A 14020-nucleotide genomic window follows, 5' to 3' on the forward strand; every position below is an offset into this window, starting at 1 on the left:
GCAAAGACTCCCACAAGTGGCGCCTGAACCAGGACCTGGGAGCGGCAGGGCGCAGAGAGAAAGGTGTCCGGGAGCCGATCCGCTGGCTGCAGAAATGCCTCGCGGACCTGGAAGAGGAGCGGGACTACCTCTGCTGCCAGCTGGAGCGCGTCCTCAACAGCATGGGCTCCCAGGAGCACGCCGTCACCAGCAACTGGCCCGCAGGTCATTGAGCAAGATGAGTTGGGGCCGGATGTTCAAAAAACGGCCGATCATACCGCGGCCCTTTTAAATGACCATCTCTCTCTGTCCCAGAGGGTCAACGTAGCTGCACTTCAGGATTTCTTTTCTGATGTTAGAAAAGAAATGTTTCTGATTTCTTTTCCTCCATGCCAGACTTCATGTTCCTCATACACCATGATGTTGAGACAACCCCGAAGGTAAAGGGGCGCTCTTGACCGTTTCGCCTGCTCGAACACAAAGGCCAGATCGTGCGGCCGGAATTAGAGGCCATGCTGGTCATGGGCTTAATAGAAAAGTTCACGAGTGACTGGTCTAGTCCCATCGTGCCCAATGGGCCAGTCCTGTTCTGCGTGAACTACCTAAGGGTTGCGTTGACTACCGAAGTTCGACGCAAAGACCAAGAAGGAGGTGAAGCAGTTCTTGGGGCTGGCCGGCTACTTTAGGAGGTTTGTCATTGACTTTTCGGAGCAAACCAGCCAGAGAAGTGGTCAGAGACTTTTGCGAGGGTTATGTCAGCTCTCTGTGGGAAGCCAGTGCTGTCAAACCCTAACTTCTCTCTCCCTTTCTGTCTGCAGACCGAGGCGTCGAACAGTGGGCTGGGCACAGTCTTGTCCCAGGAGGTGGAGGGGACCAAGCAACCGGTGCTGTACCTCAGCCGCAAGCTCTCAGAGCAGGAGTCGAGGTACAGCATGGTGGAAAACGAGTGTATAGCTATCAGGTGGGCAGTCGGTTCCCTCCGCCACAAGCTCCTGTGAAGGCCCAATCAGCGCTGATTGGTCCGACTCGAGGCAGGGAGAATTCTTATTGTTTGTCTGTCTTCAGAGAGGATCAATGTACGGGCTTGTTAGCCGACCAGGAGCTGAAGCCGAACACCATTCCACCTGTGCCTGAAATCATCCTCAGCATTGCACTGCTGCCTCACAGCAAGAAGGTCCTGGGTTCGATTCCCGCCTGGGGCGCTGTTGGCACCATGCTCCGGTGGGTTATCTCCCAAACAGGAGCCCTTCTGTGTGGAGTTCGCATGTTCTCCCCGTGCTCACATGGGGTTTCCTCCACCTCACGTCAGTAAGGACCCCCACCAAAAACATGCACCCATCATTGTCTGACCAGCAATGGACGTTTATCACCTGGTCCCCGGGCGCGTCCACGTATGCTGCCCACTGCTCCTGGCTGTGCCCCCGGAGGAAGGACAAGCCAGGATGGGTCAAAAGCAGAGAATCCATTTCACCGGCCACCATCAAAGCGTGTGTGTGTGTGCAAGCATGTGTTGTAGTGTGGTGTGTTGTGTGACGAATAAAGACTGTTTCTTCTTCTATTTATACGTGTTGCCAGCGAGCCGTTCTGTTCAACATTTAATAAAAACTCTCGCCATGTTAGTGCACCCCCGCAAAAAGGACGTCTCCCTCAACCCGTACCTGTGGGCAGAGACTCCGCACACATACATTTTGACGAGGGAATTTCACAACAAAATGAAGTGATGACAAAGGGTTCCTTAAAAACACAATCAGTAACACAAATTGATCATAATGAATCTGGATAAGGTTAAAAGAAACAAATATACTACCCCCCCATTTCTTCCTCCTTCCATTGCATTTTTAATAAGCTTGTCTTGACCTGAACTCCAGTTTTCCATATCAAGACCTAGAAGGACATTTTCACCAACCACACACAAAGCTACGATACTAATTTCATGAGGAGCTTAAAAACCAACCACAAAATAAATGATTAATTATTAAAGTTCTGGGACTTGATCACGACAAACATTTGCCTGTATTGGCAGTAAATTTTTTAAAACACATTTGTGTAAGTATACCTTTGAATAACATGGATCCTGATATGAGGGAGCTGCAATCCTCATTATACGGCCAGGCCCTGCCTATTCATCAAGGGCCAAGGATGGAACTGAAAATGTGTTATAAAAGGTAGTTATACTTTCATGGGGAACAGGGAAATACACCACCTGGCCCAGTGAAATGGTGAAACAGGTGAGCCTAGTGAAATGGTGAAGATTCCATGTGTGGTAAGAGCTTAAATCAAAGTAAAAAAAAAAAAAGACCAATCAGGGGCAGAAGGCCTGCATATTGGGATTGGCTGACACTTGTCAGGAAGTCAGGTTTTTATGGTGTTTTTCACTTCAAAATCTTATTACTCAGCTTCAACGCATTCAGAAGTGACCAAAGAAGAGCAAAAGTAAAATGTGATACCTTCGGATCTTGAGATCTTGAGCGCACAAACACATTCCACATTACATACATAAGCAGGCACATCAGCTTTCGAATGACACCCTCTCACCTCCTTCCCTAAGTCAACCCTGAAGTCACTCATCCTAGTCGTGACTCTTCTCATCCCTGGAGCATCAATGTTAAAACCAGCACCCCGCTTCTGTATAAATGACTGAATCGTTTCCCGTCTTCCATCGCAGACTGCTGACCCATCTCTTCAGACTACACACGGACCCTTTTGCACTGACCAGTATACCCCATGAGGATCTCTTTCACCTTTACTTTCCAACTTACTTTCCTGTTTAAAAGGGCAAAATCTCTAACTCTGCGAACTCTACTTATTCTGAGAGAAGGTTTAGCTGGCCGTCCCTGTGATATACAATTGGTTTGATAATGTGACAAAATGTACTTAATCTAAGTCAAATGGACGAAAGCATCTGCTAATTGACATAATGTAATGTAATGTAAATGGACAAACACATTTTAAACCTATGCACCCCTCCATCTCTTGACTCCCTTAAAAAATAAAAAAAACTTTCCCAAGAATGCTGTGCAAGCTGAGCCTAATTAACTGTCAGCATAATTAGACAATTTGGGGAGTAATTAGCAGCCAATTAGTTGATGCCCCTCCTTAACAAACAATGCTTCTGTCAGCCCCCTTCCCCATTCTACTCCCTCATCAGGCTGACGCCAGTGAACCTGCACAGTAGTTTCATAGTTGTAATGTAACTGAGTAGTGAGTTTACTCCTTGATAACTGTGTGTGTGTGTGTGTGTGTGTCTGTGTGTGTGTGTGTGTGTTTTCAGATAACGGCATTGTATGAAAGATATTTTGAGGATACATACAGTATTTACTGGCATCCCCTTAAGAGCTGGCCTTTGAATGGAAAAAAAAACATGTTTGTGAATTCAATTTTGACCCTGTTAATTTAGACAGACACAGTACCGGAATTAATAATCTGTAGATCCCGTGTCTGTATGTGTGTGTGTGCGTAAAGGTGCGTTCATGCGCGCTGAGAAGCTTGCCATGCTTTTGCTTGTGACACAACCACGCCAGTGTTCCCATGGAGACTGAGACAGCAGTCTCCGTCGCTTGTCATCTAATCAAGGACGCATTGTGAGAATCCACTCGATTTTCTCCTTAATTGCTCACCCCAATACATCCGTCCATCCATCCGTACATCCAGTCACAAAGCAGACATACGTCTTGCCATTCTTCCCTCATTCAGTGGCACCAATCAAAACTTCTCCTACACTGTTCGAGTTTTTGCAATTGTTCCACTTCGCAGAGTTATAAAAACAAATAATAATTAAGCAGCAGAACCCAGTGACCCAACACAGAATTAAGATACATTTGGAGGCTTTTTTCGCATCATTTGAAAATGAAGAATCAGAGCTTCAAAGCAAGCTTGTGCAAATCAAGCACAGCTATGACTTGAATATGACAAGGGTGTGGCAAACTGTGTTTCTGAGATAATCCCCCTCAAAGTTTTCACCCACACTTCATCAGCGCTTCATTCAGTCAGCTCCCAGAATGTAAATGGTTGGAGGACCAACAAAGCCGCATGGCTATTGGGGACTTGACACCCTGCTGAATGGAGCAGTCTCTAAATTGTTCTTGTGTTTTGAGGGAATGTTGAACAGCGTCATCAACACAATACATATTTTGTTTATAGAAAGCCTTTTTTTTTTTATAAAAGTGGAATTATTTAGGAGTTTAAAAGTGCTTACAACACAAGAAAATTTACAGTCAATCAATAATATGAGTCTCTGTATATAAACATCGGTGTGTCATTAAATATATAAATGTACGTAATATGCCATGTGTGTCGAATATCTCTTGGAGTTATTATGTGGGCTATCCCCAACCCTACCCCAGCTACACCATGAGAGCCCGTTTGGTGTGGCCTCTTCCGACTGGTGGTGCTCGGCAGGTGATGTCCTGGGCGTCATCATCACAGAACTCTCTGATCTTGTGGAAGAGGCATATCTGTCTTGCTCTGCCCAGTCCAGCTGGCAGCATAACAGGAAGTGCATCTCTGGGGGGCAGGGCATGGACATCATGGAGCATCTGGAATCTGGTCTCCTCGCCTCCAGAAGACACCTTGGCCGTAACCAAACCAGGGTCCTTGGCTTCAAAGCTGGAAGACATGAAATAGAATCTCAATCCAAAAAATGTATCCATACATTAATTTGTTTCACCATAACACTAATTTAAGCTTTGTAGAATCATTACTTGTAGTTTATGCACAAGACAGTGATTCAAAACCCACCGAAAGTGCTGGTACTGCTTGATCTGTGGCGATGGTCTGAAGAATGGGCTCAGGTGTTCTTGCCAGTTAAAGCTTTGCACCAGCACTGTGCCATCCTCTTTCCCCACTAGCTTAGGAATGTTGATTGTCTTTACCGTGCTGTTTTGAACAACTGCTGCAATTTCAGCAAAGTGTTCACCCTCGTCTTTCTGAAACGCTGCTTGATAAGTCCAAAGCACCAGTCTGGTGAAAACCTGGTGTGGCCTGCTATCAGGAAGTGTAGATCCATGCGATGGTGCAGCTTATGCAGTGTATGCCAAACACAGTACCACAGCATGAATTTGTTTTGTTTGTCGACTACAGCTGTCACAGTGAAGGTCTACCTTGGCCTCCCCAAGACTGCAGTCTTGGAAGAAGTGGTGCAGGTAACTAAACACAGCGTTGCTGCCTTTGCTGGATGACATACCTCCGTCCACCTAATTGTTGACTTGCTGTGGTATTCCCTCACAGCAGACACCAAAAAGGCCACACTTTTGAGGAGTCAAGAAGTACATTGGGCCTGGCTGAAGGGGATCTGATGGATAATGAACCTGAAAATAAAATAAAAAGGCCTAAAGAAAATATGTGAGCAACAGAAAAAGTGCAAAAGCAGCGTTTGATCTGTCAGGTTCTGGAATGTAGTGGGCGTGTGGGGTACTTAGCACCATTAACTGCCTTTAACCTAGGAATGTTAACAGTTGACCAACCCGTATTTAATTTCTGCTGTAGCCTTTTGTCAATCGCTTTCATCTAACTCTCTCCACGATGAATAGTCAAAATAGACATCACTTCTATAGACCATGTACTAACCTGTCGAGCAAAGTCAAAACTGTAATGCATCTTGATGTGGTTGCTCGCAGGTTGAACACGACCACCCAAAGAGAGGTTGAGGCGCTCACAGGGGTACTTTGAGTTGTTGATCATGGAGTTGTACACCTCCCTCTCTGAGTGCACAAGCTGCAGCTGTTGCTCCTGCTTATTCAACTTGGCACATTTCACAGCCTCTGGCAGATTGGCACTTCTGAAAAGAACAGTAAAAGTTACTATTATTACATATAAAAAAAAGGCTACAGGGGCCAAAGGCCGACGGGCTGGGGACCAAACAAATCCCACGTTGGTTGTGGGGGCGGACGCAGGGGCCACCAGGCCATTCACCTCTGGAGCACCGGGACAGACAAGGGGCAAGGGGAAGCCGACGTGGGTCCTCGGGACGACTCGAGGCTGGTCCTCCTGCTGGCTCCTGGTTGCCGGGTGCGGGCCAGCTCCCTCCGGGGAAGCACACTGGTGAGGATGCACTCCAGCTGGGAGTGGAGGAAGTCCTCCAGGTCTGTGAGGCGTTCCCGCAGCCAGCAGATCGGCTCCTGGGCGCCTTTCCTCCGGCGCCCTGCCCCTCCCGTATCCTGCTGACTATGCCTTTTTTGGTGGAGTCTCTACCCACATGTACAAGTTTAAGGAGGGAGATGGAGTCGTTTGGGCAGTGAAGCGCCGCCAGGATTTTATTCATAACGGCAACACAAAGGCAACACAAGTTCGTTTTTCGTGGTTGAGCTCCGGACCAGAGTCGTTTCCGTGTTTTTCGCCTCAGTTTCTCCACTGAAAGACAGAACAACATATATGAAAACTATCCGAGTCGGGTCCGACCAATCAGCACTAAAGAGGCTGATTGGGGAGACCAGGTAAAGCTGAGCCGCCACAGAGCCAAGCCAGCCCTGTCCCTTGCAGATGGGGCTTAACCACGTCCCCTCGTCTGCCACATAGAGATTAGTGTGATGTAGAAGTAAATAGTAGATATTAAGCAATGCAAATACAATTTGCATACATTTGTCAAGTATCTGAGATTATTTCTAGGGGGAAATTTTGAATAAACAAAGACACTTTTGTTTCAGTGCGATGTCGGGCATCCGCTTAGTACACGTAGTATATAACTGATTGGATGTCTTGATGCCCATGAGGGGATATTCCACTTTTTGTTAGGGAAATTTGGATAAACCTATTTAGAATTTTTCTATCTCATCGGAATACAAATGAGAAGGTCAGCAGACAAGAGGGCAGCACGCTAACTGTGTAAGGTCCGTGCAAAGCTGTGGAGGGGATCAACTAGCCTAGCTCATGTGAAATTAGGAAAATACACCTTCCAACATTGCAAAAGCAAAGTTATTTAGGAAAAAAATAGTGTGTCTGTATGATTAGTAAAAATAAAAATGTTACCTCAATGCCCTTATGGGCCTCAATGTGAATTATAACCCATATAATTTGTGGTTATGACTCCAAAATACATAAATAGAAACTGTAGCATAGTAAATACCAGTTACACAAACTATCTTGACTTTGTCTCCAAATGCAATTAATGAAGCATAGCTTTCGGAGCTGGTTCTATCAGACAACTCGATGGCCTGACAGGCTTCCACGCATAAAATAATTGTCTGTCAGAAATGTTGTTAATGTTGTTTATTTTAGGAATTTTTATTCCTTTTTAAACAGCCCATATTGTCAAAGCCATTTTATGTGTTTTATTTGCATTTTATCCTATCTGTTTGTTTCTGTGTTGTACAGCTGCTGTGAGATGTCTCCTCTGCTTGCCAAACACATTTCCCCTCGGGGACAATAAAGTTCTGATTAAAAATAATAATAAAATGACATTTATCAGTGTCTAATTGTTGTTGTGAGAATTTTGGGACCTGAAAACATGGTATCTGCTTATTTTAACAGGGCGGTTGTATTCCAAATTTGTGTATTTTGATGACAGAAGGCCCTGCTAAAACAACCAACCCTCATGCAATGTTCAATGTACGGATGTCATCTAATAACATCATTTGGGTTCTGCTACAACCCTAGTTTCAAAAATGAAGAATGAGTTCCTTCTATCCCTTAAGACTTAAGGCATAGAAGGAGTTGTCTGGAGGAGCTGTCTGGAGAGCTGTTTGGAGATGGCTTAAGGCTTAAGTCATCTCCAGACAGCTCCATTTAATAAAGCTGAAAGCCCTTTTTAACAAACCCAGTCTCAACTTGGCCCTGACAGGATGTGATTGGGCCACTAGGGCACCCTTCATAAGACCCGCCCCCCAGTATATATACTGGATCACCGTCTGTCATACTTCCTCTTCCTCTTCCTCTTCCTCTGATATTAGTCAGCTCTTGAGCAAAATGGTCAGTGAGGCCACAGGTAAGAACCCTCATTCTTCATTCATAAAACCAGGGTTAATGCACAACCCAAATGTTTTATTTCATTTAAAACTTGAGTACTTACTATGCCATACTGTATACCCCCAACCCTCACTGACAGCAAGGTCAGAACCAATGTTTCCTATGCAAGCCCCCAAAGGCAGAGACATAGAACCCGGGGTCTGGGTATTCAATTCTAAGGACCAACTGGCAGATGTTCTTAAACCCAAATCCCACCAGATAAAAACCCATTCATAGGGTGTGGGGGTAAATTATATTACCACGCCACTGCAATACTCGTGGGCGCATACAGCTGAGTTTATATCTCCTGACCTTAACTATTCTCAACCACATACTGTAGCGCAACTCTTTACGCAGGCTTACGCCGGTCACCTCTCAAAGCAGCATGCGCAAGTGGTGATGCCGTTATGTCGAGACTGTAGAGTCTGGTGAACATATGTGCGGTAGCCTAGGAAGCGGCACCACACACCTCCTCAACCAAAACTCCTCGTAACAACAGCCATGTTGTCGTTCTGAATGGACAATGAGCATCTATGGTACCATAGAGGACAATGAGCCGTGTCTGGTGATGTGAACAGATCTACCTCTGCTGGGCTGAATCAACGCAAGATCATGTCCATGACCAGCGGAAGAACCGTCTTTTTTTGGAATGAGGAAATATCTGCTGTAAAAAAAAAGTTTCTCTCCCTGTCCACTACCGGGTGAATGGTGCCCTTCTCCAGCAAATTTCCCTTCCATGAATTTCCTGTTCCAGAATGACAGAGGTTGAGTCCAAGACTTGTGACTCCAGTGAACGGCAGTGGACGGAGGATGAACTGCAGTGCATTGCCCTTTCGTATCGTCCCCTCTACCCAGGGAGAAACTGCACGACTCCATACACTCACACAAGCGGAGAGGCATGGTCTGGTTTCTGGTAGCGACGGCACCAGGGCTGACTCGCTCAGAAATTGAGCCTCCGGCCACATTTTCTGGGCAGGAAGCATCAGAGCTGTGTTTATATGTTTGGTGACATATAAAGCCTCACCTGAGGCTTTGAGCTCATATTTGAGCACAAAAAAGAAAATAATAATGATAAATAATGATAATAACAATTATACAAATATACTATATATATATATATATATATATATAGTATATTTAAAATATATACCTTCCTCCTGTCGTCGCATTCCTGACGATTTTGCTTTGTGCTTCTCAGGCGGCGATCCAGTTTATCGCACAATAAAAAAACAAGTTAACTTTTGGTCAGTGCGGGCGGAGCGGCCGTCACGGGCGGCAGGCGGACCGTGTCCGAACAATGACACCCACACGTTTTGTCATTACAACCCGCTACAAAAATTAGCTGCGCCGCGCAAGTGGGGCAACTCTCCAATTACAGGTGTGAAGTCTCCTCGCGCTCACACAGACTTGCACACGCACACACAGAACAGAGGTTAACGAGCCATGTCGCATCTTCATCTATGCCAGGAACTTGTCCTATTTGCTGTTTGATGCTGCATCTTTGCGGCGAATGAGTAGTACACTGTCATTCATCTGGGGATTTGGTAATTAGCCTGCGCTGGCACCACGGCGCACCACGTGCACACACACACACACACACACACACACACACACACACACACACACACACACACACACACACACACAGTCACAGATCATCTACTGTGTATCCATCAAAGCATCTAACAGTTGGGTAATTGGAACAACGTGAGGAAAAATGCTCTTGTCAGAGGCGAGACGGAGAGAAAGGGAGCAGATTGAGGAGGAGAATGCTAGATCACTTCTGCCACCGCAAACACAGTGACCCCCTGTTCTTGAAAGGGGAAAGAGAGTGAGCGAGCTGGCGAAAGACTGGTAACCTCACTCTTTTCCCGCTGGAATACAAAGATGCGTTGTTAAAGCAGATTTTAATATCATCTTTGCACTGCTGTTTGTGCTGGAATTGGAAATGATTCTGAATGCATGTCTACGTACTTTCCAGCAATTTATAGAGGAATTCAAGTTGAATTCAAACTTTTCTGGTGGAAAGAGTGGCATTTTAACGCAGACGAAAGGAAAAGCAAAAAATAATATAAAACTTGAACGCAAACAAGTTTGACATGGACCATAGATTTATGAGCTAGCCCATAACTACCGGTTGCAGCCATTGTCAGAGAAAAGAGGAAAAGTGGAAAGTGTGTGCGTGCGTGTGTGTGTGCGCGTACACACACACGCAGAGACTTACATATGCAAATACACACACACAGAAAAATGGATACTCACAAAGAAAAAAAGGCCAGTTGTGCATCTGGAAACATACATGTATGTGGAGCGCACACACACACACACACACACACACACACACACACACACACACGTGAGAAAGCCGACAGGATATTAAAAACGGGGCTGGCAGCGATGTCCCTGGAGTTTAAGGGAAGGGGGCTCGTGCGAGGGCTGTCTCATTCATATTGACATTAAGAACTTCCCTTTATCTCCCCCCACCTTCCCAACAAAGAAAAACGAAAAAAAAAAGAAAAAAGACAGACCTGGCATCAATCTGTGGCAGCTTAGCTCCCAACGCACAAGAAAAGAATAATACAATTCCTGTTTACCTAGATATAAGCTGCTATTTCTTGGCCCTGCCAAGGCCCCACCCCATCGCCAGCCCACCAACAACAACCCAATGCCAATAGCTGCAACAATATATTAGGCTGCTATCTGGCATCTACAAATGTCAAGAGGAAAGCCCGCCCAGCTCCATGTTTGGGGAGATCGTTAGAGAAAGGAGTAGGTTCTAGGCCAACCCAAGAAGCAAGCAAGCATTAGTGTTGAAGCCAGCGTGGAAGTTCCTTAACTATCGGATTTGCCAACGGGTGCTAGATGCTTCGTCAGAAAACCTCTGCCTGAATCAGTCAATGGAAAAATTGGAATTGTCTCGCTGGAAATACAGTTAAGACAATTAATTTCTCAACACTGAAACAGGCTTGTATGGTATGAAGACAGATGGATAGCTCTCCATCTGCCCAGGAACCACCTGGACTCCTCCACCACCTCAACGCCACCTCAGAAGGATCTTCACGCCCTTTTCCTCTTCCCTGATCTGAGTGTGTTTCTTCAGAGTCAGCCCCTGTGCACTTTCTAACCGTCCCCGTGTGTGTTTGTATTATTGTGAGTTTTTAATACTCACTCACTGTGTCCCTGCTGATGTTACTGGTTCTTGTTAAATACTTTGCTCACATTGGCTGTTATGTGCAAACAGCTTGACTGTGCAACACAGATAAATGCTACCAATTTATCTGTGATGCATTGATGGTATGAAGCTAAAGTGCCAGCAATACTGTCCAATCACACTTAGATTCACACTTGAATAGAGCACACAGATAGGTAGATCGATAGATAGATAGATAGACACACGATAAAACTACACATTGATTTAGGCAGATGGAGTCTTATTTAACTCAAGAGTTGACAAATTAATGCAGGATTGGGGAATGAGAGGTCTAAGATCCTCTTCAAAAGGCCACCTTCAGCGAAATATGTTTTACTATACTATCACTGTGTATAAAAGTTTATTCTCTATACTGTATGGCACTCCCTAGTGGCTATGGTATGGCTAGTAGATACTGATGCCACAGTGGGACACCGATTTGACAAAGAACTGACTTGTTAAAATATCACTATTGACCGGCTAGTTACCTCATATCTGTGATACTAGGGGTCCACAATGGACCCATAGGGGTACAATCATTTTGTATAGTTGTAAACATGTAACTGTCACATAATCAATATGTTGAGAACTTACAGCAAATACCCAATATAACAGGTCGTTTTTATCTTTAAAAAGGGCAAAAATTGACAGAATCCTTACATATTACTATTTTTTTTCTCAATTGTTTACACATGTTTTCTGAAAACAAAACCTCACTGTGGCAGTTTCGCCTACCACGTGCCATTCAAGTGGCATGTTCAGGGACCTCCAGCACAGAGACACAGACGACGGGGTTGTAGACACACACCAGTATATTGTAGATAGAAGGCTAGGTGGAATAAGCCCAGGAACAGATGTAGATGTGTCATGACACGGGCTCCTATATCCTGAGTGAGTGTGGGGATGGGGGTTTTACCTGCTGCTCGTTAGACCAACCAACGAGCAACAGGTATGTAGCCTCTCTGATCCTGGATCCATCAATTACCACGATTCACATCAACTGTGGCTGCTCAAACCACACCATCCCCACACCAGATACCCCCGTCAGCAGGGAGAACCCAATAGTGACCCACTGGTGGCTCCAGGGCGTCTTCGGATGGCCCTTTTGTGTCCTTTCCCCATACCGGAGAGTCCCTATTCAGGTGTCAGTGTGGCAGTTTCCCCTACCACGCGCCACCCAAGTTGCGTGTTCAGGGACCCCCAGCACAGGGACACAGATGTCAGGGTTGTAGACACAGCATTTTATTGTAGAGAGAGGGCTAGTTGGAATTAGCCCAGGAGCAGAGATGTGTCATGGCAAGGGCTCCTCTCCTGAGTGAGTGTGGGGATGGGGGTTTTACCTGCTGCTCATTAGACCAACCAACGAGCAACCGGTATGCAGCCACCCTAACCCACTCACCTAGATCCAGGTTAGGTGTGGCTGGTCAAACCACACCAAGTCCACACCACACTCATATTCTCAGAACTCTACACAGAAATGTCAAAACACACTCCACAAGGCAAAACTCCACACGTCTCACACAAAATGAAACTCTGCATTCAAAACTATGTTATGTCTTCTGAAAATGTCTGCTTTTGTGTTAAATGACACACCACACCATCATGTGAATAGACATTTCTAAGAACCAATTGAGCACTGATGTCCACAAACAAAAATATGTTTTTACTTTTTTTTCCCAAAGGACTGTATACATCCCAATAAACACAATGTGGGATGTGTCAAGTGTTCTCCATACAGAACAAATAATAGAAAAATGTGACCCACCACATACTTTAGGGTCACATTTTCAAATTTGACATTTTAGATTTGTTGATATTATGATATGGATGTATAGAATAAGAGTTTCAAAACAAGGTATCACTTGTGGGGATCAAGCAAATATTTTGGAAGGTATGACTTATTTAAGATTGAGGTTCTGAAAAGAGAGGTTCTGAGAAATCATGCTTGAAAGTTTGAGAAGCATTTCCCGATATTTGCTGCACAAAATACCCATTTAGAAACACAATTTGTGCTTTAAATGGTTACAATTGGACAGTGCCGTACTCCTTCAATGAGATAATGTTGAATGTGTTAATTCTGAAATAATATTTGAATCCTTAATTTATAAAAAATATTGGAAAACTCACAATTGTAGTTTATCCTGTAATTTAAAGTTATTCTTTTCATTCTAAGTCAATGCTCACTATAATTGCATGACCCCTCTGCTATTCTGTAACTTCTGAACATTCCCTGTTTTTATTGTTTCATAACAATGATCGTTTGAAGAAAGTGGCCCATTTCAGATTGTGTACGTGAAAGCCGATCACCAGAAAACAGCGATTCACAGAAGGTCAATGCAGGGGTCCTCCCATTGATTTGCATTCTGGGAATTGGTGTTTTGTGGGAGAACCCAGATCTGCCCCCTCCCGCTGACGGAACATGATTGACAGCTTCTGCCAACCTCTTCTCAAAATCCATAACAACACGGAGATGATATGTTTTCACGGAAGTGACATTTTTTCTTAGTTTTTTTCTTTGTTGTTGATGCTTCAAACATTGTTTACGTCAGCTCTTCCTCGTGTCCTCTGAGGCATTGCAGCGAAACATTTTTTTTACCATGCGAAGAAGACCCAGTGTAGTCCGGGTTAATTTAGGACATTTTGTCAAATCAGTTTCACATTCTGACTTGACATCATACGGAACGTCGAAGGATGATCTTGATCTGCATGTTTGCGTCAAAGGGAGCTGTAAGATCGCCGCTGGTTCAACAATTTGAACACATTTGTTGAGTAACTCAACAAACACTGATCGAGCACGTAGCCTCAACCTTTTAATATTTATCTAATATTTAGAAATCAAGGTCAATTTTAAACTTAAGTAGAGAGATAGAAAACAACTTGAGGAACATAAATCTGCTACAAACTCATTTCTGA

Source organism: Zeus faber, assembly GCF_960531495.2.
Source record: "Zeus faber genome assembly, chromosome: 19".
Taxonomy (NCBI): domain Eukaryota; kingdom Metazoa; phylum Chordata; class Actinopteri; order Zeiformes; family Zeidae; genus Zeus; species Zeus faber.